Below are 25,706 nucleotides of genomic sequence, written 5' to 3' on the forward strand. Positions count from 1 at the left end.
AAGGGAAATTGTGCTTTATGTTTATTTTGTTTGTATTTGCTGTGTTGAGATTTGTGTTGCGTAGTTTGTGTGGGTGAATGTGCTTTGTTATACACAGCGAAATATGTCAGGTTTCAAATTCCAAAATGTTTGCAAACATATTTTTTGAAATTTTGTCAGATTTACAAGATGGATAAACATATTAAAATGTAGACGTTTGATGGATGGGCTAGAGAATTTTTACACTGCTACTATATTTAATTACTTTGATGTATACATCGACTTCTGAAAATCACCATGGTCTTGAACAGTTGCCAAAATATTCTTTAAAAATCCACGCCTAAGGCTCTAATAGTCCTTTAGAAAATATTCTTTAAAAATCCACGCCTAAGACTCTAATAGTCCTTTAGAAAATATTCTTTAAAAATCCACGCCTAAGGCTCTAATAGTCCTTTAGAAAATATTCTTTAAAAATCCACGCCTAAGACTCTAATAGTCCTTTAGAAAATATTCTTTAAAAATCCACGCCTAAGACTCTAATAGTCCTTTAGAAAATATTCTTTAAAAATCCACGCCTAAGGCTCTAATAGTCCTTTAGAAAATATTCTTTAAAAATCCACGCCTAAGGCTCTAACAGTCCTTTAGAAAATATTCTTTAAAAATCCACGCCTAAGGCTCGAATAGTCCTTTAGAAAATATTCTTTAAAAATCCACGCCTAAGGCTCTTACAGTCCTTTAGAAAATATTCTTTAAAAATCCACGCCTAAGGCTCGAATAGTCCTTTAGAAAATATTCTTTAAAAATCCACGCCTAAGGCTCTAATAGTCCTTTAGAAAATATTCTTTAAAAAATCCACGCCTTGAATGGCTGGTCCTTTAGAAAATATTCTTTAAAAAATCCACGCCTTGAATGGCTGGTCCTTTAGAAAATATTCTTTAAAAAATCCACGCCTTGAATGGCTGGTCCTTTAGAAAATATTCTTTAAAAATCCACGCCTTGGATGGCTGGTCCATTAGAAAATATTCTTTAAAAATCCACGCCTAAGGCTCTAATAGTCCTTTAGAAAATATTCTTTAAAAATCCACGCCTAAGGCTCTAATAGTCCTTTAGAAAATATTATTTAAAAATCCACGCCTAAGGCTCTAATAGTCCTTTAGAAAATATTCTTTAAAAATCCACGCCTAAGGTTCTAATAGTCCTTTAGAAAATATTCTTTAAAAATCCACGCCTAAGGTTCTAATAGTCCTTTAGAAAATATTCTTTAAAAATCCACGCCTAAGGTTCTAATAGTCCTTTAGAAAATATTCTTTAAAAATCCACGCCTAAGGCTCTAATAGTCCTTTAGAAAATATTCTTTAAAAATCCACGCCTAGGACTCTAATAGAGCTCTAATAAAAAATCTTTAAAAATCAATGTCAATAGTCCTTGAGAAAATATTTGTTAAAACCCAGGTCTATAGCTTTGTTAGTCCTTTATTGAGCATACCTCTTATGTTTTAAAGACCACAAACAATCTAACTGTGTATCCTTTCAAATTTTCCACATTATAGTTATGCCTGATGAATGAATACCAGTCATGGCAAACAGAAGCGGCATTATCCGCATAGCCACAAATATATATTTGGATAATGTACCAACACATTTTTGGTATGTGTATGAATGTTTGTCGGATGTGTTACAATCAAATTCTTTGTTTGTCTCCATTCTTCATGTACATATGTAAATATCTACATACCAACATTCATACATGTATTTATACAACTAAGTGTATATCTGTGTTTTTTGTGTTGTTCATTTATTGTTGTCATTATCTTAGCTGTCATTCGTACATTCATACAATGTTGTTGTTGGCGTGAATGTTGTTTGTGTGTACTGGTGTTGTACGTGCTAAAGTCAACCGCATGTTAATTTTTTTTTTTTTTTTTTTTTTTTTTTTTGCGTATTTCATTTTGTTAAGATAACTAAGTGACCCAACTAATTGTTAGGTGATATTATTATGTTGAATGTTCAACTATTTAGGGTAAGGTGATATGCCATAAATACTATAATGTGGTTAGGAATATACAGGGTGAGATGAAAAAACTGCCACTCGTCCGACAGCTGTTAAAATTATTCCAGTGACAGCTCAGTATATCGTTTACAAGCATTTTGAAAAAAGTTATTCGTGATGGAATTCAAGCGCGATATTGTGATTTCTTTATATTTGGCAGGAAAACTACAAGTGGCTATCGTTAGAGCACTCCAGCATTTAAATGTGAATAAATCTTTTGTGTCTCGTACCATCGCTCGTTACCGTGATACTGGTAGCGTATCCCGACGTCAAGGAAGTGGGAGGAAGAAAACAATAACATCCGCAGAAATGGTTCGAAAAGTAAAGAAACGACTTTACCGAAACCCGCGTTGCCCTGGCCGAAAAATGGCTCGTGAGCTGAACATATTTCATTCGGCAAATATTGAAAAATAAGCTCAGGGTAAAGCCATTGAAATTCCAAAAAGTGCAAGAACTTACACGGCAACAGTATGAAAATAGACTCAAAGAGCTAAAATGTTGCTTCGCTTGGGCGAAAGTGGTGAACTGTCGAATTTGGTTTTCTCCGATGAGAAAACATTTGTTGTACAGCAGTTTGTAAACAAACAAAATGATCGTGTATATATGGCAAAGAAGTCAGCTGAAAATGTGCACCTTCGGTTGGCCACCAGAACTCAAGCGCTGTCATAACAACCGAATTTCGCTCTCCGCTCGTATTAATCGACCGTGGCATCAGAATAAATGCCGAATATTATAGTGAAAATATTGTGGAGGGTGTATTAAAGCCTTGGGCACGCAAACATTTTGGCCGCACACCTTGACATTCCAACAGGACTCAACACGCGCCACCCAAGAATGGTTACTAAATGAGGTTCCTCGTTCCATTTCCAGCGCACAATGGCCACCAAAATCTCCGGATACCAATTCGTTGGACTATTGTGTCTGGATTATTTTGGGAAAGCAAACTTGACACTAAAAAATACCAAAGTGTCGATCACTTCAAGCAAGCGCTTCGACGGTAATGGGCCAAAATACCGCAGAACAACATTCGGGCAGTTGGTGACGGTTTCATTGGCCGTTTGAAGGCCATAATTCGTGCCAAAGGTGACCAATTCGAAAAAATCTAAACTTATTCTAAAATTTGATGCTATTTTCGACATTTTTTTGCATTTATTTAATAAAATTAAAAAAAAATGTACAAATTATGGCGTTTGACTTTATTGCAGTTTTTTTATCTCATCCTGTATTGTGTGAGTCCTATAAATATGAGATCTATAAATTGTGCAAATATCGACTGTATAAGAAAACTCTATCTGGTAAAACACCCAAAAATTGTAAAAAATCTCATAAAATGTAAGATTAGTTTCGGCATTCATCCAGTGTTTCAGAGTGAATATCGATTCGGACCATAACCTTGTAGCACTCGTCTTAATGTAGCAGCAAAGGTGCGATCTAATGTAACACGGATATTCGACGTCGAAAACCTGCAAACACAACAAGTAGCAAAAGCCCACACAGCTGAACTGACTCAACTGCGAAAGCACTCCTTGTCCTGATATAGAAGAACAATGGCAAAGAATAGCTCACTCCCTATAAACTGCAGCAAAAGCAACAATTGGATATCAAGAAGCCCATGGTCGTAATACCACCGAGGTTAAAAATGGAGCGTTTAGAGCCAACCGTGCAAAAAGGAGCAACACGTAGTGCGATATAGAATTATCGGGAGAAAGAGAGAGGAGAAACTTATTTTCAGAAGAAAGAAAGAATGGAAGAAAGGAAAAAAGAAAGAACAAAAAACGTGAGCATGAGCAAATCGAGATGTACAGGAATCAGAATGAAGTCCGGATATTATGCAAACGAGTAAAACACCAAACCGAAGGCTTTAGTGCACGCTCATCCTCCTGTAGAGATGAAGAAGGAAACCTTGTGACAGATACAGACAGCGTGTTGAGGATCTAGAAGGAGCATTTTGAAAGATTCTGGTATGAAATAGTGGCGGTGAAGAAGATACCCCAGATGACGGTAGAGAGTGTATACCTCCTAGCCAAGATGAGGTCAGAATAGCAATCAATTGGCTGAAGAATAATAAATCTGCAGGTGGCGACGCTGCAGCAACTGGAACCTCAGCATCCTGTGTTCCGTGCACAAAACAGGATATGTACGATATGTACCAACGGCTTCATAATTAGTCACCTTTGCATCGCATATGGAGTGCTATCCAGCGTGCTGAGTGAACGACTGAAGTCAATGGTCAATGATATTATTGGATCTTATCAATGCGGCTTCAGACCAGGCAAATCCACTATAGACCAGATTTTCACACTTCGCCAAATCCTGGAAAAGACCCACTAAAAATATATCGACGCATTCGACTATAAGCCGCATTCGATAGCCCTATGCGTTCAGAGGTGTTTAAAGTCATGTCAGCGTTCGGCAGTCCCGCAAAATTAATACGGCTATTCAGGATAACTTTAACTGGCACAGAGACAGCAGTTAAAGTCGGAAAGAATCAACCGGAGCCAACGATATCGACATAATCGGTCAAACATTGCGAGCGGCAACAGCGACCTTGGAACAAATTTGGAAGGAGTCTGCCAAAGTTGGTCTGGCAGTAAATGGCGAGAAGACCAAGCTGATGGTATCAACGCGCAAGACGTCCAGTAGACTCGGAGCACCTATGAAACTTGAAAACTACAGCTTCGACGCCATAAACAAAACTATTAACATCAGCTTTAAAATCCAGTGAAGAATAGTGTTGGCCAACAGATTTTACTAGGGTCTGAGTAAGCAATTCAGAAACAAGACCAACTCTCGCCAGACCAAACTCATCCTCAACAAGACGTTACACTTGCTGTTGTATGGATCAGAAGCAGATGATCTATGGGCCAAGCATCTATGACACAAGCAGATGATATATGGGCCGACTAGCGTCGACGGTGAATATGGCCGTCAAATGAACCACTAGCTGTGTCATCTAACCTCGGACATCGACATAGTCAGACATATCGAGCTGCAGCGACAACGTTGGACAGGTAATGTTGTGAGAATGAACGAGGACCCCCGAGGACGAGGACCGCACCCGAGCACAAAAGGCATATAAAGCGTGCCAAATGATGGTTCTCGCAGGAGAGGAAGGCCACGAATAAGGTGGAAAGATCAAGTGGAAGACAACATTGGCGAACATGGTCTTCCAAATTGGAAGAATTTTGCAAATACCGACGAGCCCGGAAATCTTTTTATGCTCGGCTGATGGAACAAATGTTCTGCCACATGCCAGCTAAGAAAGTAAGTAGGCATTAATTTTGACGTGTAGAACTAAAGTAGGGACAAGTTTTCTGAAATGTGTACTTATATTGCGTACTGAATTGACTCCAACACATATTGGGTAAACGCAGAGAGCTTAAATCCTAAAAATATTTGTGAGAGACGCATTTTTATCTATTTTTATACCCTTTATCATATGCTGATGTGTATGGTCCCATATAAAAATAGAGCTCATTTTCGGTATTTATATGGTCCTAGAAGCATTTTCTTTACATGTGTCCTGTAATTTGGCAATCCAGAAACCAAGTTTTCAAAAATGTTTTAATGTAGGTACATATTTTGACATAGGACCCAAATAAAGGTTCCGTCCAATTTTTGGTATTTGGATGTTGGATGATAATTTAGTACTCCGGATAATCATAGATAGTTTATTGCCTTGGGTATATTTTCCAAAAATGGTAGGAAATAATGCTAATCACGGTTAAATAGCATTTTCTTATTTAAATGTTAGTGAAACTTTAAGCGGAACTGCCCACAGTCAGTTTGGAAGTGGGGTTTCTGGTGGCCCAACGTATACGTATGTGGCCCGCAGGAGTGTTATAAATACTGTCATACAAGTTGGTCAGTTTATTAAATTTCTTCATACACGTTTATCATTATTTTTAAATATTTTTAGTTTTTTTTATTTCAATTTCAATCCTTGTGATTATTCCAATGATTAAAACCACTTCGTAAATGACACTTTCAATCCGTTTTAATTTATTTATGCACATTTTTAACTGATAAAATCTCTTGTCGTTTTTTCTTCATACATAATTGGTATTTATTCCCATTATCCCTCTCGGTTTTTATTTAGTATGTCACTTCCGAAAATAAAGAACAAAACTCATTCAAATATTTTAATTTAAAGTTTGAGGTCATGCGATTTTTTTATTGTTTCTAAAAAAACAATTATACAAAAGTTATATGTAACCTCACCATAATCCTTTGGTCTGGGTCAATTCCTTTTGCACTTATACATGCAGACACACATATATACGTACACTCCTTCACATAAACAAAAATTAAAATAATAACAAAAAACGAAATGATATCAAACGAAAAAAAGAAATGTCCTTGGCGTTGCTGCTTGCTAAAACAGTTCGTAGCGCACACCCAAAATTTGTTGAAGATAAAACTCAGTTATGTGAGAGGGGTGTAGGTGGTGTTGTTGTTGTTGGTTGGATGATAACAAACGCCGAATGTACGAAAAACAAAAATGCAAAAATGATGAATGACATTAATGAAAGTACACACTTGAGTTGTAGTAATTTATACTTATTTTTGTTAGAGTATCAAAAATGTCCTAAGTGGATATTTCCCTCCTTAAAAGGAGGGATATTTATTCACATTGCCTTAGATGGCGAGCTGTGCGGAATAGAATATTAAATAATTATACCCTTCACCACACTGTGGTACAGGGTATTATGTCTTTGTGCATATGTTTGAAACAGGCAAAAGGAAACGAGATAGATACAGGGTTCCTTTTGAGAATATGCATAGAATCACTTTCTGAGTCGATTTACGCATGTCCGTCTGTCCGTCCGTCCATGTATTTTTGTGAACAAAGTACAGGTCGCATTTATGATCCGATTTGGATGAAATTTGACATAGGGCACTTATTTGGCCCCAGGATGAACCCTATTGAAATTGGGAAAGATCGGTTCAGATTAAGATATATCTCCCATATATATTTTCGTCCGATTTAAGGTAAATGTTGCACCAAAGTCCCTATATATCTTTCGATTTACACCAAATTTGGCACAGCGTAATGAATTAGGTCTAGAATCATGTGTGTTTTGTTTCCTGAAAATCGGTTCAGATTTAGATATAGCTCCCATATATATTTTCGTCCGATTTAAGGTAAATGGTGTACCAAATTCCCTATATATCTTTCGATTTGCACGAAATTTGGCACAGCGTAATGAATTAGGCCTCGAATGATATGTGCTAAGTTTCCTGAAAATCGGTTCAGATTTATTTAAAAATCCACGCCTTGATAAACCTTTGAAAAAATATTGTTTTAAAAATCCACGCCTTGATAAACCTTTGAAAAAATATTGTTTTAAAAATCCACGCCTTGATAAACCTTTGAAAAAATATTGTTTTAAAAATCCACGCCTTGATAAACCTTTGAAAAAATATTGTTTTAAAAATCCACGCCTTGATAAACCTTTGAAAAAATATTGTTTTAAAAATCCACGGCTTGATAAACCTTTGAAAAAATATTGTTTTAAAAATCCACGCCTTGATAAACCTTTGAAAAAATATTGTTTTAAAAATCCACGCCTTGATAAACCTTTGAAAAAATATTGTTTTAAAAATCCACGCCTTGATAAACCTTTGAAAAAATATTGTTTTAAAAATCCACGCCTTGATAAACCTTTGAAAAAATATTGTTTTAAAAATCCACGCCTTGATAAACCTTTGAAAAAATATTGTTTTAAAAATCCACGCCTTGATAAACCTTTGAAAAAATATTGTTTTAAAAATCCACGCCTTGATAAACCTTTGAAAAAATATTGTTTTAAAAATCCACGCCTTGATAAACCTTTGAAAAAATATTGTTTTAAAAATCCACGCCTTGATAAACCTTTGAAAAAATATTGTTTTAAAAATCCACGCCTTGATAAACCTTTGAAAAAATATTGTTTTAAAAATCCACGCCTTGATAAACCTTTGAAAAAATATTGTTTTAAAAATCCACGCCTTGATAAACCTTTGAAAAAATATTGTTTTAAAAATCCACGCCTTGATAAACCTTTGAAAAAATATTGTTTTAAAAATCCACGCCTTGATAAACCTTTGAAAAAATATTCTTTAAAAAACCCACGCCTTGAGGAGACCCTGAAAAATATTCTTTAAAAAACCCACGCCTTGAGGAGACCCTGAAAAATATTCTTTAAAAAACCCACGCCTTGAGGAGACCCTGAAAAATATTCTTTAAAAAACCCACGCCTTGATAAACCTTTGAAAAAATATTATTTAAAAAACTCACGCCTGGATAAAACTTTGAAAATATATTCTTTAAAAAACCCACGCCTTGATAAACCTTTGAAAAAATATTCTTTAAAAAAGCCACGCCTTGATAAACCTTTGAAAAAATATTATTTAAAAAACCCACGCCTGGATAAACCTTTGAAAAAATATTCTTTAAAAAACCCACGCCTTGATAAACCATTGACAAAATATTCTTTAAAAAAGCCACGCCTCTTGAAGACCCTGAAAAAATATTCTTTAAAAAAGCCACGCCTTGATAAACCTTTGAAAAAAAATATTCTTTAAAAATCCCCGCCTTGATAAACCTTTGAAAAAAAAATATTCTTTTAAAAATCCCCGCCTTGATAAACCTTTGAAAAAAATATTCTTTTAAAAATCCCCGCCTTGATAAACCTTTGAAAAAAATATTCTTTAAAAAATCCACGCCTTAATAAACCTTTGAAAAAAATATTCTTTTAAAAATCCACCCCTTGATGAACATTTTAAAAAATATTCTTTACAAAATCCACCCCTTGATGAACATTTAAAAAAATATTCTTTTAAAAATCCACCCCTTGATGAACATTTAAAAAAATATTCTTTTAAAAATCCACGCCTTGATAAACCTTTGAACAAAATATTCTTTTAAAAATCCACGCCTTGATAAACCTTTGGAAAAAATATTCCTTTAAAAATCCTCCCCTTGATGAACATTTAAAAAAATATTCTTTAAAAAACCCACGCCTTGATAAACCTTTAAAAAATGTTCTTTAAAAAATCCACGCCTTGATAAACCTTTGAAAAAATATTCTTTTAAAAATCCACGCCTTGATAAACCTTAAAAATGTTTCTTTAACAAATCAACCCCTTAATAAACATTTAAAAAAATATTCTTTTAAAAATCCACGCCTTGATGAAAAAAAAACTTGGCTGTTATAATCCTTTAAAATCTATTCTAATTCAATAAATATAATTTACCAACAACAATATTCAAATGGCATATTCAAAATTTATTTTATTTTTATTCAAACACAAATCATCACGCATTCAATCACTCAATCAGTTTAAATATCGATCTATCTATTCATCGTACATGTCATTCTCAATTTCCTCAGCAGTGATGGAAAAAAATCTAAATTCTATTTCAATCAGTCAATAGTTGTCATTGACCTAAATATAAAATGGTCAAGAGGCCTTGCATGGCATGGTAAAGTGCTTTGAAATTGTTTAGGGTTTGGTGTGCACAAATATCATATTAATCGCAAAGGGAAAAAGCTCATTTATTCCTACTAGTTTAAATCGATGTTGTGAAAAAAAAGTTAAAAAGTCATAACCCTAATATACATACTCTATTTTGTAAATATGTATGCTCTGCTTCAAATACATTAGATTGAGTTGAAATTTGGCCCATAATAATACCTAAGATAACATAATCGCTTCAAAGTGACTGAGATTGATGATGATATTATTCATTGACTAACACTATTGTCTTCCAGAAAATACTGTGGAGTGAATACCAAAAACATTTTGCGAATAGGACGAAGTTTAACAAGCGTAATTTGATACTTTTATGGACTTATGTAAATGAATATAAACTATTTTGTGGACTTCTAACTGCATTTATTTAAAGAGATGAATTCCTTACATCATAAAAATCAGACTTTTTATAACAATATGAAGACTTTTTGACCCCGGTTATTAATTTATCGAAGTATGTGTAGATTGGTGTATTTTATATTGGATTTAGAAGCAAATAAAAGACTTTTGTAGTTTGAATCCAAATTTTTGTTTCAACTCAAACATGTATTTAGTACGTTTGTATTGTTTCAGCTATTTTTCAAGCCATAGACGTACTTGATACGATATTAACACTAGATTGCCGAAGGCAGTCATTTTGCCCGTTTTTCAATTTCAAGTACAAAAACAATTGTGTATATTATGACACAGCTTTTTTAAAATTTGGTGACTTTTTGTACCACATAGAACTACGTTTATTAATCATAGTAGCTGCTTCCTCCCCTCTTTCATTCCCCGTATTCACATGTGCTATACCTATATTGCCTAAAAGCGGTCATTTTGAACTTTTGTGAAATATTAGATAATCAAACTACTTTATACCCTACACAACTATGTTGTCAGGGTATTATAGCTTTGTGCAGCCCCAAGAGTTTGTAACGCCGCGAAATATTGGTCCTAGACCCACCTTTGGGCATACCGATCGTCATATCTCGACTAGCTGAGTCTATCTAGACATGTGTGTCCGTCCGTCCGTCCGATACAGGCCACAGTTATGGACCAATCTTCACGAAATTTTGCATGTAGGATGGGTTCTGGCCAATGAAGACCCCTATTGTTTTTGGGAAAGATCGGTTAATATTTAGGGGATGAAATGGACCAAATACTACATTTTTGTCGGTTTTTCTGGTCGCTCCAGAGGCCGCAATAATGACCCGAACATCGTGAAATTTTGCATGTAGAGGGGGATCGGGCCAAAGAATAAGCATGCCTGTTTTTATAAAAATCGGTCAATATTTATCGGGTCAAATGGACCCTGACTTTTGTGTGAAAAATGACAAAATTTGTATTCTATGGCGTATATATTTACCCGTAGAGGATGTAGACCCGAGAAGTTGACAATAAATACAAGAGGAGTGGTTGACCTTTAAATTGACACCAATTATATTGTCGTATGTACTCGGATGTGGGAGTTACGTATTTATATATTATTTAGTAACCCATTACCACACCAGAGGGCCGAAATACAGCGCTGATCGCTTTGACATTTTCCATGAGGATCCAGGATAATATTGGGATGAAGTGGACCGAAAACTTTTTTGTGTTTTTTTCGAGTCGATCTATAGACCACAATTGAAAGCCGAACATCACAAACAACCCACTGTGAATGAAATCTGGACAAGTAATTAGAAGAGCTGTACTGAATATTAGCAATATTTTTTGACATCTAGTCGGTCAAAAGGGTGTAAATATCGTGAAATATTGACTAAGCTCAGAATTACACCGCAGAAAGTTAGATGTTCGTGTAAGTTGTGTAGGGTATCATATGGTCGGCTCCGTCCGACTGCTCCGCTCACTGGTTTTATTATTGTATAAAGTAAATTTCTTATATGACCAGATCGGTACAACAATATTGAAACCCGTTTGCTACTCTAGAAACACAAACGAACATACAAATCGGGAAAAATAAATCTTATACTTCTAGTCGATTTCACTCTTAGAGTAAAGACTTCCTCTTTTTCGAACATTTTGTCCGCGCTCTTATTTTTCAAAAGGGGAAACTCAAGAGCCCTACCACCGAAAACAAATAATAACGTTTTGTATGATTGTAAATAATAAAAAATTAGTTAAACAAATTTTCTTTACACAATAAAAATTCTTTCAGATGAGGTCATTTTGACCGATTTTAGACAATATAGGTATATACAAAATTCCCGTCTTTCTAGTGTTAATTACATACGACTATATGTTTTGTGGTTTACAGTGACTTGAAAAATGTCCACTTCGTCAACTTTAATGATTAGAGTCCCTATGATTATGAGATCTATGAATTTTGGTGTACCATCGCCCTGGCCCTAAATCGTTGTGAGACGTTGCGAGACGCCAGTAAAACGTGCCGCATAGTGGTGGGAATGTAGGTTCGCCTTGGGTTTCTTTTCACTGTAAAAACATGGACTTTTAAGTTCAACTCGTAAGAGAGCAACTATATAAAATCACACAAGGATATTCGACCCAATATAACATTTAATTGTGCTGGAATTTTGTAATTTCGAAGGAAGATTATGTTAAGGAGATAGTTTTGGAATTTCTTACTATGTTGATTTTCAAGGAGCTATAGGTTATTTCAAAAAAAAAAAAAAAACATAAATTCATAAAATGCATGGAATCCACATAATATAATGTTTTTAGTTCAGGCAAAGGTAGACCGCGACTCAAATTTTCCATCCGCTTAGTCCAATTAAAACCTAAATTAAAAATCTACCACACAAATTGTGATTCTGCCACAACCACATATCGCACTCTAAGAGGGGATTATGTCTGGCTCACGTATGAACTAGGATTATTGACTTCGCACAACAATTAACAAAATGTTTGAACTTTGAAGAATTTTTTTCGGAAAATCGACTATTTATGACCACAAACTAAGTTAAAAAATAAGGAAGATCTTCACCGATTGGCTTTATCCCAGTTCATACGGGAGCTATACACTCCCAGAGAAACGTGTTAAAATTTGGAACCGATGGGATTATTAGTTTTTGAGTTATTGAGCCCGTCATTCGTAAAACACCGCTTCGAGAATAATGAATTTAAAGTTTGAGAATCACTCTTGCCGTCACTTGATGCTGACACAATAAATCGGCTATATCTTCAAGAGTTCTTCACGTCTAAGTAACTCCAAACCCACAAAATACATCCGATCATCGTAAAATTTAGTTTGCTTGTTTTTTATAGGCTAAAAACAACTCAGAAAAATTTGGTTCAGATCGGATCAGATTTAGATATAACATCAATATATATGATCCATCCGATTTCACGTTTAAACCACGCCAAAATCCCAATATACACCCAATTATAACGAAAATCAGAAAGATTCAAATCGGATCTGATTTAGATATAGTTCTCATATATATCTTCTATCTTCTATCCTATTTCAACTTAAACGTATACCGCCCTTTTGAAAAGTTATATTCTAGAAGGGAAGCTAGAGCTTCAGAGTGGAATAGGCTTTTGGGGTTCATGGGGTGTCACGTTTCTCAGTTGAAAGGTCAGAAGCATATTATTTTTTTTACCAAATTCAAAGCTTTTATTAGGTGCCGCTTTTTCTAAACAAATCTTAAGCAAAAAATTTAAATCCGAATTTACCCACTCATGATTTTTGTCTTTGAAAACATTCATGTTTCTGTGACATTTTTCCCAATTTTGTGTTAATTTAAAGCAAAATAAATGTACTATTTAAAAATTTCTCTCTTTCATCTGAAATGTTGTCGACATCAATTTTGCTCACTATATGTTTGAAAACAGCACCAGATTTTTTTTCTTTTTGTTACCTTCTTTTCGCCATATTTCAAAAAAAAAACCTTTTTGTATACGGAGGTTGCCTAGAAAAAGTGGCATTACTCGCAAAATGCAAAAAACGCAACTTGAAATAAATTTAACTTAACTCATTACTTATACATTAATTTATGTGCAAAAATTCAAAGAGGTCATATTGGGCCATTTTTTTAATAGCTTACTGAAAGTCAATCTATCACATTACTTTAACCCTTCAAAAGTCTTCATGGACTAAAGGGTTATTTTCAAGTATAGTATCGCAAACATAAAAATGTTTTGATTTAATATAAATATGCTCACTTGTATCTATATTTTCCGTTTTACACTAATTAATTATTGCAAACACAATCGAAACCAGTGAGCGGAGCAGTAAAGTCGGACGGGGCCGATCATACGGAACTCTAACTTTCTGCGGATTTTTATTCCGAGCCTAGGCAATATTTCGTGATAGTCGCACCCTCTTGACCGACTTGAGGTCAACAAATATAACTAATACTCAGTACAGCCCTTCTAATTGCTTCCTTCCTTGACCATAACTGGAACCTCATGGAACATTTCTAAGCGATCAGCGCTATATTTCCGCTCTCTAGAGTGATAATGGGTACTAAGTAATATACGAATACGGAGATATATGTAAATATTCAGGTGTAACTCCCACATCCCACTCCCATATCGGGCCTATGTCCTTTAGGGGTAAATATAGACGCTATAGATTACACATTTTGTCATTTTTCACACAAAAGTCAGGGTCCATTTGACCCGCTAAATATTGAACGGTCTTTATCAAAACAGGCATGCTTATTCTTTGGCCCCATCCCCTTCTCCATGCAAAATTTTACGATGTTCGCGCCATTATTGCGACCCGATCTTTCCCAAAAACAATAAGGGTCTTAATTGGCCAGAACGCATAACTGTGGACTGTATCGTGTTTACAAATTATAATGGACAGACGGACGGACGGACGGACACATATGTCTAGATCGACTCAGCTAGTGGAGATATGATGATCGGTATACCTAAAGGTGGGTCTAGGACCAATATGTGAACTTGGGATATGGATTTGAGCATGGAATTTTTATCGCAGAAATATATAAGACATGTTGTAATATTTACAATACGAGATTTTTCAAAACCAATTTTTACAACAACTATGATGCACTTCAGTTGAAAATACAAAAAGTTGAAAATGTTCAACATTGAAAAGGTGAGAAAGTGGGTATTTAATACGCAAAGCACTGAATTTAGGTACGGGCCTTAACATCTCAATTCAATTGACCTGGTCGCGTAATATTTTTTTAGTATTCTTGTCGATATCATAAAGGCAAAATTGTTATCGTAGTATAAACTTGTATATTTTTGCAGGTTCTAGAACAGACCAAAAATTATAAAAATGTATTGGCCTGTTTACGTAATAATATTCTTCTATTTTTTGTTACGACAACAAAATTTCGTTTATGATATTTAAAAAATAATAAACTCTAGTAGTTTCTTGCGGTACAGGAAAGTACCATATATTGGGAAAATCGATTAATTTTAAGTGCATCGATTAATTTTTTTTTCGTGAAAAATCCACATCGAAAGATGTTTTTCTCATTATACCCTTCACCACACTGTGGTACAGGGTATTATGTCTTTGTGCATATGTTTGTAACAGGCAAAAATAATCGAGGCAGACCCATGGTTCCTTTTGAGAATATGCATAGAATCACTTTCTGAATCGATTTATGCATGTCCGTCCGTCTGTCCATGTTAAATTGTAAACAAAGTACAGGTCGCATTTATGATCCGATTTGGATGAAATTTGGCACAGCTCATTTGTTTGGCCCAAGGACGAACCCTATTGAAATTGGGAAAAATCGGTTCAGATTTAGATATAGCTCCCATATATATTTTTGCCCGATTTACGGACTTTAGACCCTGAAAATCTTTCGATTTGCACGAAGTTTGGCATAGCGTACTGAATTGAGCCACGAAAGATGTGTGCCAAGTTTCGTGAAAATCGGTTCAGATTTATATATAGCTCCCATATATAGTTTCGCCCGATTTACGGACTTTAGACCCTGAAAATCTTTCGATTTGCACGAAATTTGGCATAGCATACTGAATTGAGCCACGAAAGATGTGTGCCAAGTTTCGTGAAAATCGGTTCAGATTTAGATATAGCTCCCATATATAGTTTCGGCCGATTTTTGGTAAATGGCGTACCAAAGTCCCTATATATCTTTCGATTTGCACGAAATTTGGCATAGCGCACTGAATTAAGTCTAGAATGATGTGTGCAAAGTTTCGTGAAAATCGGTTCAGATTTAGATATAGCTCCCGTATATATCTTCCTCCGATTTAAGGTAAATGGTGTACCAAAGTCCTTATATATCTTTCGATTTGCATGAAATTTTGCATAACGTACTGAATTGAGGCTAGAATGATGTCTGCCCAGTTTCGCGAAAATCGGTCCAGATTTAGATATAGCTCCCATATATAGTTTCGTCCGATTTCATGTTAATGGTGCCCCAAAGTCCCTATATATCTTTCGATTTGCAGGAAATTTGGCATAACGTACTGAATTGAGCCTAGAATGATGTCTGTCCAGTTTCGACAAAATCGGCCCAGATTCAGATATAGTTTCGTCCGATTTCATGTAAATGGTGCACCAAAGTCCCTATATATCCTTCGATATATTTGGATAGAACTTCCATATATATTTTCGCCCGATTTTAAGTAAATTGGACATCAAACTCTTCATGCTAGTCAGGTTGACATCAAATTTTGCACAACGTACAAAATTGAGCATAGAATTACGTAGTTGCGTTTTCTAGAAGTACAGACATAGCCCAACAGATAACCTATTTATATTTGATTGAAGTCGATTTATATAACTTATGGATATATAGGTAGATTCACATTTAGATAAATATCACATATTTTATTTCATCCAATTTCATGTTAATAGTCCTGTTTAATATATCCATAGTGGTGAAGGGTATCATATAGTCGGCCCCGTCCGACTTTACTACTTTCCTTACTGGTTTTACGATGTGGAATGGTTATGTTCATGTCCGTGTAAACAACACAACACCTGGTCGTACGTCAAACTGTGGACAAAAAATTCCAATTTTCAAGTTGAAATGTCAGATGGTGCCAGGCACTTAGTGTTGTTTAACCCAGAAATAAAAAATGTGGCTTTCGAATGCGAATATTTCCCTTTTTGCAAACGGAATGATTTATCTATCTACGGACTATTAAAATTCAGTATAACAGTAATATAATAATTTACTTTTGAATTTAAATACATTTATATTTCATTTTCTGTTATTCAATTCTCAGTATTCTAATTTCAAATTATGTTCATTCGAAATGCCACTTTCTAATTACATTCCATGAGTTTCTCTTGACATTTAAACTATAATGAATTCAATTATGTCAGTAAAAAATAGTTTTATTCCATTTCTGAAGTAGCATTGTGTGACAAATTAACATTTTGTTGTTATACATAGATACTGCAAAAAACTAAACTCTTGTGTTTTTCTAATTTAATAAAACCATTTCGATTTCTTGTACTCACCAACAATTAAAAAGCCTTTGATATTTGAATTTTTCTTGTAATTCAATTACTCGCCCAGCAGTGGAGTAAAGTAACGCCTGCGACCCATAAGGATGATGGACAGTTGTAGCATTGATTAGATATTCGTGTAGGCTAGATGGCTGGATCGGTCATTAAAGTCGAAGACACCTCTGGTACCCAAATGGTGTTGGTTGTTGCAGAAATAGGATTTAAGATAATTTCGTGGCAATTTCAAATTCAGTAGATATACCAAAAAGTGAAGGTTACTTTTATTATTTTTTGTTTTAGAAGAATAATATTTACGTTGACTTAACTATTTCATTTGGCATTTATTTTCAATTTTAAATATTTTTTTCTATTTAATTTAATTTCAAATTGAAATTGCTTCTGGTTGTTATTATTTTAATTTGGTTCTTATTTTTTTTATATATTTTATTTACATTTTTAATTTTAACTTCTCTCGAAAAAAAACGCCAACGACGACGATATGTTAAGATTGACGTAATGATATATATACTTCAGTTTTGTTGGTTTATTTTTTGTTATTATCTGCAAAGAAAGAAGTGGGATAAATAAAAACATGTTATGCTTTTGTATTTTTTACGTAAATAATTTTTTAATTGAATTTATTTAATTATATTTTTAAATGAGTTTGTTTATTTATTTATTTTTATGGACAGGTGATGGTAGTTTCCTTCTAAATTGAATTTTAACACCTACACACACAAATACGCACAAACACACACGCATGTCGAAAGAACACCATCATGTTTCATTGATGAACAAACGAGGCTATACACATACACACTCTTATATATCTTCAGAACATCATTTTGTACATGTGCTGTTGTGGACATTGTGACATGGATAGATAAACAAGTAAGTGGAATGCAATTAAAACTCCCTCAAGCATTGTACGATGTATGTAATATTACATTTCCTACAAGTAATTTCAAATATTCTGTTTGAAGTTTTTCATATCGTATTTATTTACTTACTTCTGGTGTGGTTTTCGCAATGGAGCCTCTTGATAAAAGACATATTGGGAATTTTCCATTGGAATCAGAATTTTTAATATATTTTTATACTCTAGGTCTTATATTCTTTGATACGATAACAATGTTTCTCATCGAAATATTTGTTATAGGCCATTTGAAGTTCATTTTGAAATGTCCGTCTGTTGTTGTTAAATCAGCTGATTTGGTTTAAACTTTCCACACCGTAATATTTTTATCATATATTAAATTCGAAGATGATATAATTTCCCTCCTTCTAATTACTTCTCTGAAAAATGGTCCAAATTCTGAAGTAAAGCAAATATATATATATATATATATATATAATATATATATTATGTAAAGCTAATGGAATATATGATTTGATCCAAATGCCCTTAAACTATTTACACAAAACTGGATTTAAAAAGAAGTTCGATGTTTGGGCGACATACCAATTAAAAGAAAAAATACGATGGATCGAATTTCCATCTGGGAAGCCTTGGCCAATCGGAATGAGATAGACCCATTTCTTATACGGATGGTGACTGGACATTCCGAAGCATGTTAAATAAAGTCCTATAGTTCATATAAAAATAATCGATTTATTTTTCCCCAACCTAATATAATATAATGATATAAGGTATATGATATAAGGATATATGATTTGATCCAAACTTTGTGCATCCCAATATTATGTGCGAAGACGGAGCCTATCGATATACCTCTCTGGAAAAAACATTCACATATTTGAGAAATAGCCTGGACCTGATTTACATTTGTCAAAATTGAAAATCGCCGCAAGTAAAGTAAAACCCAACAAATCTCCCTACAATATAACAAAAAATTGTACAGAGAGAAAGGAGTCTGACCACGGAGTAAGCATGACTATATTAATCAAGATCAATATTTAGGGCGTAAAATAGACCCAGACTTTTGTCTGAAAATGAAAAATTTTTAATTTATGGCGGATATAGTTACTCCTGAAGTACATATGCGCGAGGAATTGGTTACCTTTAAATTGGTATAAATTATATTTGTATACCCTTCACCACACTGTGGTACAGGGTATTATGTCTTTGTGCATATGTTTGTAACAGGCAAAAGGAAACGACATAGACACATGGTTCCTTTGGAGAATATGCATAGAATCTCTTTTTAAGTCGATTTATGCATGTCCGTCCGTCCGTCTGTCTGTCTGTCCATGTTAAATTGTAAACAAAGTACAGGTCGCATTTATTATCCGAATTGGATGAAATTTGGCATACGTCAATTATTTGGCCCAAGGACAAACCCTATTGAAATTGGGAAAAATATCAGATATAGGTTCAGTACAAAATGAAAAAATGCAAACATAAATTTAGATATAGCTCCCATATATATTTTCGTCCGATTTAAGGTAAATGGTGCATCAATGTCCCTAAATATCTTTCGATTTGCACGAAATTTGGCACAGCGTACTAAATTAAGCCTAGAATGATGTGTGCTAAGTTTCGTGGAAATCGGTTCAGATTTAGATATAGCTCCCATATATATTTTCGCCCGATTTAAGGTAAATGGTGCACCAAAGTTCCTAAATATCTTTCGATTTGCACGAAATTTGGTATAGCGTACTGAATAAATTCTAGAATGGTGTGTGTTAAGTTTCGTGAAAATCGGTTCCGTTTTAGATATAGCTCCCATCAGGGACGTACGCAGAGGGGCGGCCAGGGGGGCCTGGGGGGCCTGGGCCTCCCCCGAAATGAATTTTTTCCCCAGTAAATTTATGTTTGCAACAGCGAATTTTTTAATTTTGTACTACTCCACTCACTGGTGTTGTGTGACTTTTCTTGAAGTATTAACATTTCAATTGAACATTCAATATAATTCCTATCAGATTCACTGTAAAATGATTCTACCAACTGTGTTACTTTTCCATATTACGAAACTGTACTTTTTTTAGGATTGTACAACAAATGTGACAATGGGGTTTGTTTCTTTTTGCATGTTACAAACTTGTACACAAAGACATAATGCCCTGTATTTCTGTGTAGTTTAGGGTATAAAAATTCACGAAAGTCCAGGTCTGTAGCAATTTGTGGACATTGAAGCCATGCAATGTCCATTTAATAGAGTTTTCCCAGTTACCCTGCCTGACACTTTATGTATCTTGAAATGTGTAGGTTTTTCGACTATGTAATAGTCGCTGCTTATGGCCCTTCCGTTTTGAAGGTAGTCAATAATTCAAATGCTATAAATTGCCTGCCGATTTTTGTTCATCTTTGTGTAGGTTTGCCGTGTGGCGACAACACATATAACTATAAAAAATTCTTGTGAAGGATGGTCCATGTTTTATCCCTAGTTACATATCGACGCTTAAATATGTGTGTTTAATGGTGAAACTTTCAATCTATGATCATTCAAAAACATTTTGTTATTTAGGCCGATATATATGCCTGAATAAGCACTGATATAATCATTTATGAGCTTATTAAAACTCTAGAAAATTTAAAATCGAAAATGCGGTATTCCCTTCAAAAACAGCAAAACCTTTTTCATAAACTGTCATATTCTAATTCTATTACACTAGATGATTCTGTATACTAAAAATTGAGTATTGGACCAATATATTGTGGCGTTACAAACTTTTGTGGCCACATAAAGGTTATCTTTCTTCTTACACCCTGAGATATATAGTAGCGAGCAAAAGTGTACGAATTTTAAGTAATTCCTCCATTTAACACTTACAAAATCTCTAACGGATGAGAGTGCAATATAAATTTCAGGGTGGGTTTCTTATTTATTCTTAAACCATTTTTTATTCTTAAACTATTCTGAGCTTGGAGAATATTCCGCGATATTTGCACCTTCTTGACCGACTACAGGTCAACATATATTACTAATATTCAGTACAGCCCTTCTAATTATTTGCCCAGATTCGCTTCACCGTGGGTTGCGTTGTGATGTTTGGTTTTCAATTGTGGCCAATAAATCGATTTGAAAAAAACACAAACATTAAGTTTTCGGTCCACTTCATCCCAATATTATTATTTGATCGTCACCAAAAATAATAAGCGTTGTCCCTGACCATACCTGAATTCCCATGGACAATTTTAAAGCGATCTGCAGTATATTTCCGCCCTCTAGTGTGGTAATGGGTTACTAAATAATATCTGAATATGGAAGCATTTAAATTTAACTCCCACATCCGAGAACATACGACAATATAATTGATATCTATTATAATTAGTATCAACCACTCCTCTTGGATATACTATCAACTTCTCGGGTCTATGTCTTTCAGGGGTAAATGTATACGCTATAAAATAAAAATTGTGTAATTTTTCACACAATGAGATGGTCCATTTGACCCGCTAAATAATATTGACCGATCTTTATCAAAACTGGCATGCTTATTCTTTGAACTGATCCCCTACTCCATGTAAACATTCAATGTTTGGGCCATAATTGCGGCCTCTGGAGCGACCAGAAATCAGACAAACTAAAAACAATAGAGGTCTTCATTGGCCAGAACCGATCCTACATGCAAAATTCCGTGACTATTGGTCCATAATTGTGGCCTGTATCGTGTTTAAAAATTATAATGGTCGAGATATGACGATCGGTATACATAAAGGTGGACTTAGGACAGATATTTCGCGGTGTTACAAACTCTTAGGCCTGCACAAAGCTATAATACCCTGACAACATAGTTGTGTAGGGCATACAAATTCCAGGGACCGTGACGGTTATAAGTAATATCAAATCAGGTAAAAATAACTGTTATTTTGTGGCCTAGCTGAAAATATAAACGTTGATTTTTAACTGTTGAAAATTATTGTTATTTTTCCGTCAAAACTAAAACTTTTTCCGAGTTTTATTTTTTCCGTCAAAAAAATAAAACTCTTTTTAGTAAATAAACATATAGGGTTTGGTACAACTTATATAACCTTTGACCTAATAGTCAAGGGAATGATTCTTTAATTAATATTCATGATTTTATACACTAGACTATTTTTTTAAAATTTTATAATATTTTTGACGGAAAAAATAAAAATCTCAAATAGAGTTTTATTTTTAACGGAAAAAATAACAATAATTTTTAATTGTTAAAAATCAACATTTATTTTTTCCGTTGAATAATAAGTCTCCACATGGGAACTGAGAGGGTTTTCTCAAGATCACCCAATATCATTAATGGGCTCGTCAATACGAATCTATTGGTATATGACACTATAGGTGTCCCATGTCTCCAACATGAAGAGTTTTTTGTTCGCATTTTCAAAAATAACGGTTATTTTCGGTCCCTGAAAAATTCCCTTACTTTAATAAGCTTAAATTATTATTATCCTAAAATACTACAAATATTTATTTTCTTCGAAAATCAAAACTTCAATGGTCCCTCCAATCTTTTCTTGTTATTTTAATGTTCTTAGAAATGTGAATGTCGTTTGTTTTATTTCCAAAAAGAAGTAAATACATTATGATTGTCTTTTCATTCTTTGGCACAAACAGCTTGAAGGCTAAAGCAAATAACGGAAACGGAACTATAATATTATTGTATGAAGTATTCAGAGCAACAACAACAAGAGCAACATTTATCTTGGCCTGATGCTGCTGTTCATGTTCACAATGTCAGTTATGTCCAAAAGAAAAACAAATTGGCAGGCAATTATAAACATTGGCTCTAACAATTTTCGATAATTGAATGTCAACAATTTTGGTATATTGAAAATTTGGTGTAGTCATACAAATTTAATATACAATAAATAAGAAATCAATTTTGTACTAGTACCGATACCGTATTTTGGAACTGGATATGAATCTTAAAGTCAGGGCAGTGTTATGAAACTTCATTAAAAGTGATTATAAAATTTTAGAAGATTCGTTAAGGCCTACTTTTTGCAATTTCTGAGACATATTTTGGACATTTACTCCAAAGTTCAGATTTTTACCAGTCCATCTGGATGTGTATCTCTTATAATTTTGTATAGTGGTTGTATTTGATTGGCAATGTTAGTGTGTATTTTATTTTGCCAAAATAACATTTATATTTTGTGTCACGAGTTCCCAAAGAAGCGATTTTGTTCTCTCCCACAATAAACCATTTTTATTTGTTTCTGACTAAAATGTTACAGAACCGAAACCACAATAATTGACCCCTTTAAACCAAACTTTTTTAGCCTATATTGTGGGCTTCGATTTTTCCAACAATTACCAATATCCATTGGTTTTTACACAACATTTTTTTCTTCAGTTTTTTCCAAGTTTTTTTTATTGTTTTGCAATTCTTCATTGTTTATTTTTTCCCTACCCTACTCAATTCAACTTTGTGCAAACTTTTCTTTTTTTGTCCGTTCTCTGCTGCATCAAATTTCAGTTTTGTTTTTTTTTTATGCTTCATCACAGACACTTTTGTTGCCTTCATTAAACCATAAAATCATAATTAAATCAAATTCGCCAACAGTGGCAAAAAAAGACGATAAAGAAAAAAATCGAGGCGTCAACCAAATTCAGAGAATGCTAATATATCGATTGGTTGTCAAACGATCGACCGACTGACCATAGAATGGAAAGTGCAAAAAAGGGGAAAATGGCAAAACTAAACTTTTCTTATTTTGTTAGAATTTAGCTTGAAGAAGAATATAGAAAAACCGAGTTACATTGCTGACACGTCAAAAAAATAGATGTGCAATCAGCAAAACTTCATAGTGGGTCAGTGAAGGGAAAAGTATACCTTGCATTTTGTAGATTTTATGGCAACTAAATTAAATTATTAAATTATTATTTTTGATGGCGGGCATGATAACTCCTCACTGGAACATCGGAATCCGAAAATTCCAACGGTGTTAGAAAGAGTACATGTCTGGCTCTCGTAGGAACTGGGATTATTGACTTCGCTCTAAAATTAACAAAATGGCGGACCTTTGAAAAAAGGTTTTTGAATCGTCGATTTTTGACCAAAAACCAAGTTAAAAAATAAGGAAGATCTTCACCGATTGGCTTTATCCTAGTTCATACGATAGCTATACACTCACAGAGAAACGTGTAAAAATTTGGAATCGATTGGGTTAAAAATTCGCAAAAGAGAAAAACGCGTTTAAAGTTTGAGAAGCCCTTTAGCCGTCACTTGATGCTGACACAATAAATCGGATATATCTTCAAGAGTTCTTGAGATTTTCACTCGCAAGTTTGTAGGGACATTCTTGAATTAGTGTAGATTCGAATTAAATCAAAAAAAATTTTGATCACGAGAATGAGGGGGGTCCCCTTAATATTGATATAAAACCTAAGGACAATTCAAAACGATTTCACTTTTTCAAAAATTGCTTTATTAATTAATTGTTATACCCTACACAACTATGTTGTCAGGGTATTATAGCTTTGTGCAGCCCCAAAAGTTTGTAACGCTGCGAAATATTGGACCTAGATCCACCTTTAAGTATACCGATCGTCATATCTCGACTAGCTGAGTCGATCTAGACATGTGTGCCCGTCCGTCCGTCTGTCCATTATAATTTGTAAACACGATACAGGCCACTGTTATGGACCAATCTTCACGAAATGTTGCATGTAGGATGGGTTCTGGCCAATGAAGACCCCTATTGTTTTTGGGAAAGATCGGTTAATATTTAGGTGATGAAATGGACCAAATATTAATTTCTGTCGGTTTTTCTGGTCACTCCAGAGGCCGCAATAATGGCCCAAACATCGTGAAATTTTCCATGGAGAAGGGGATCGGGCCAAAGAATAAGCATGCCTGTTTTCATAAAGATCGGTCAATATTTAGCGGGTCAAATGGACCCTGACTTTTGTGTGAAAAATGACAAAATTTGTTTTCTATAGCGTATATATTTACCCCTGAAGGACATAGGCCGGAGAAGTTTATATTATATCCAAGAGGAGTTGTTGACCTTTAAATTAATACCATTTATATTGTTGTATGTGCTCGGATGTGGGAGTTACACTTAAATATATACAGGTATCTCCGTATTCGTATATTATTTAGTAACCCATTATCACTCTAGAGAGCGGAACTATAGCGCTGATCGCTTTGAAGTGTTCCATGAGGTTCCAGGACAAAGCCTATAATTTTCGGTGATGATCAGATAATAATTTTGGAATGAAGTGGACCGAAAACTTTTTTTTTTTTATTGTTATTTTCGAGTTGGTCTATAGACCACAAATGAAAGCCGAACATCACAACACAACCCACGCTGAAGGGAATCTGGACAATATCTGTACTGAATACTCGTAATATTCGGAAAATATTTCAGTGTGAGGAAGAGGTGCTGTTTACCTCTAATCGGGCAAGAGGATGCAAATATCACGAAATATTGCCCAAGCTCTGAATAAACATCCGCAGAAAATTTTAGTACCGTGGTAGTTGTTTAGGGTATCGTATGGTTTAATATTGAAATTTGTATTATTTTATGAAAAATTTAATTGGCCTAATATAATTAATATACAGTATTTTTCGGTTAATTGAACCTACGGTTAATTGGTTTCCACGCTTAATTGAACCACATGATGGGGCAACAAATATTTCATAGGAAAATACATGTAAATTTTCTCGGATAATTAAACCATGTTAATTGATTTTCCCGCTTAATTGGTTCAAAATTCATGTCATCAAAAATAAATTTACTATTTACTTTTCACCGGTTAATTGCATAATAATAATTGAAAAATAATCTGCCATTTTTACATACATATTTGACATAATTTGACTAGGTGGCATTTCTACTAATTCAAAACATATGTTTTTTGCCAAGGAAAACCTGCTAGAAGGCGTAATTTGTATTTGACATTGG

At 34.2% G+C, this 25,706-nt stretch overlaps 2 long non-coding RNA genes across 2 annotated transcripts; one reads left to right on the forward strand and one right to left on the reverse strand.

Moving 5' to 3' along the window:
* Positions 1 to 2,039: 2,039 nt before the first annotated feature.
* LOC133335795 (uncharacterized) lies at positions 2,040 to 2,329 on the forward strand. The gene is made up of 2 exons (XR_009754534.1): positions 2,040 to 2,069; positions 2,137 to 2,329. It is a non-coding gene; the product is annotated as an uncharacterized LOC133335795 (long non-coding RNA).
* Positions 2,137 to 3,249, reverse strand: LOC133335802 (uncharacterized). Its single transcript, XR_009754535.1, has 2 exons — positions 3,051 to 3,249; positions 2,137 to 2,193 (listed from the first exon to the last, which is right to left on the reverse strand). It is a non-coding gene; the product is annotated as an uncharacterized LOC133335802 (long non-coding RNA).
* Between the last annotated feature and the right edge of the window lie 22,457 nt (positions 3,250 to 25,706).

Source organism: Musca vetustissima, unplaced genomic scaffold (genome assembly GCF_032173495.1).
Source record: "Musca vetustissima isolate MV318-11 ecotype Yass unplaced genomic scaffold, APGP_CSIRO_Mvet_v1 utg76569, whole genome shotgun sequence".
Classification (NCBI taxonomy): Eukaryota; Metazoa; Arthropoda; class Insecta; order Diptera; family Muscidae; genus Musca; species Musca vetustissima.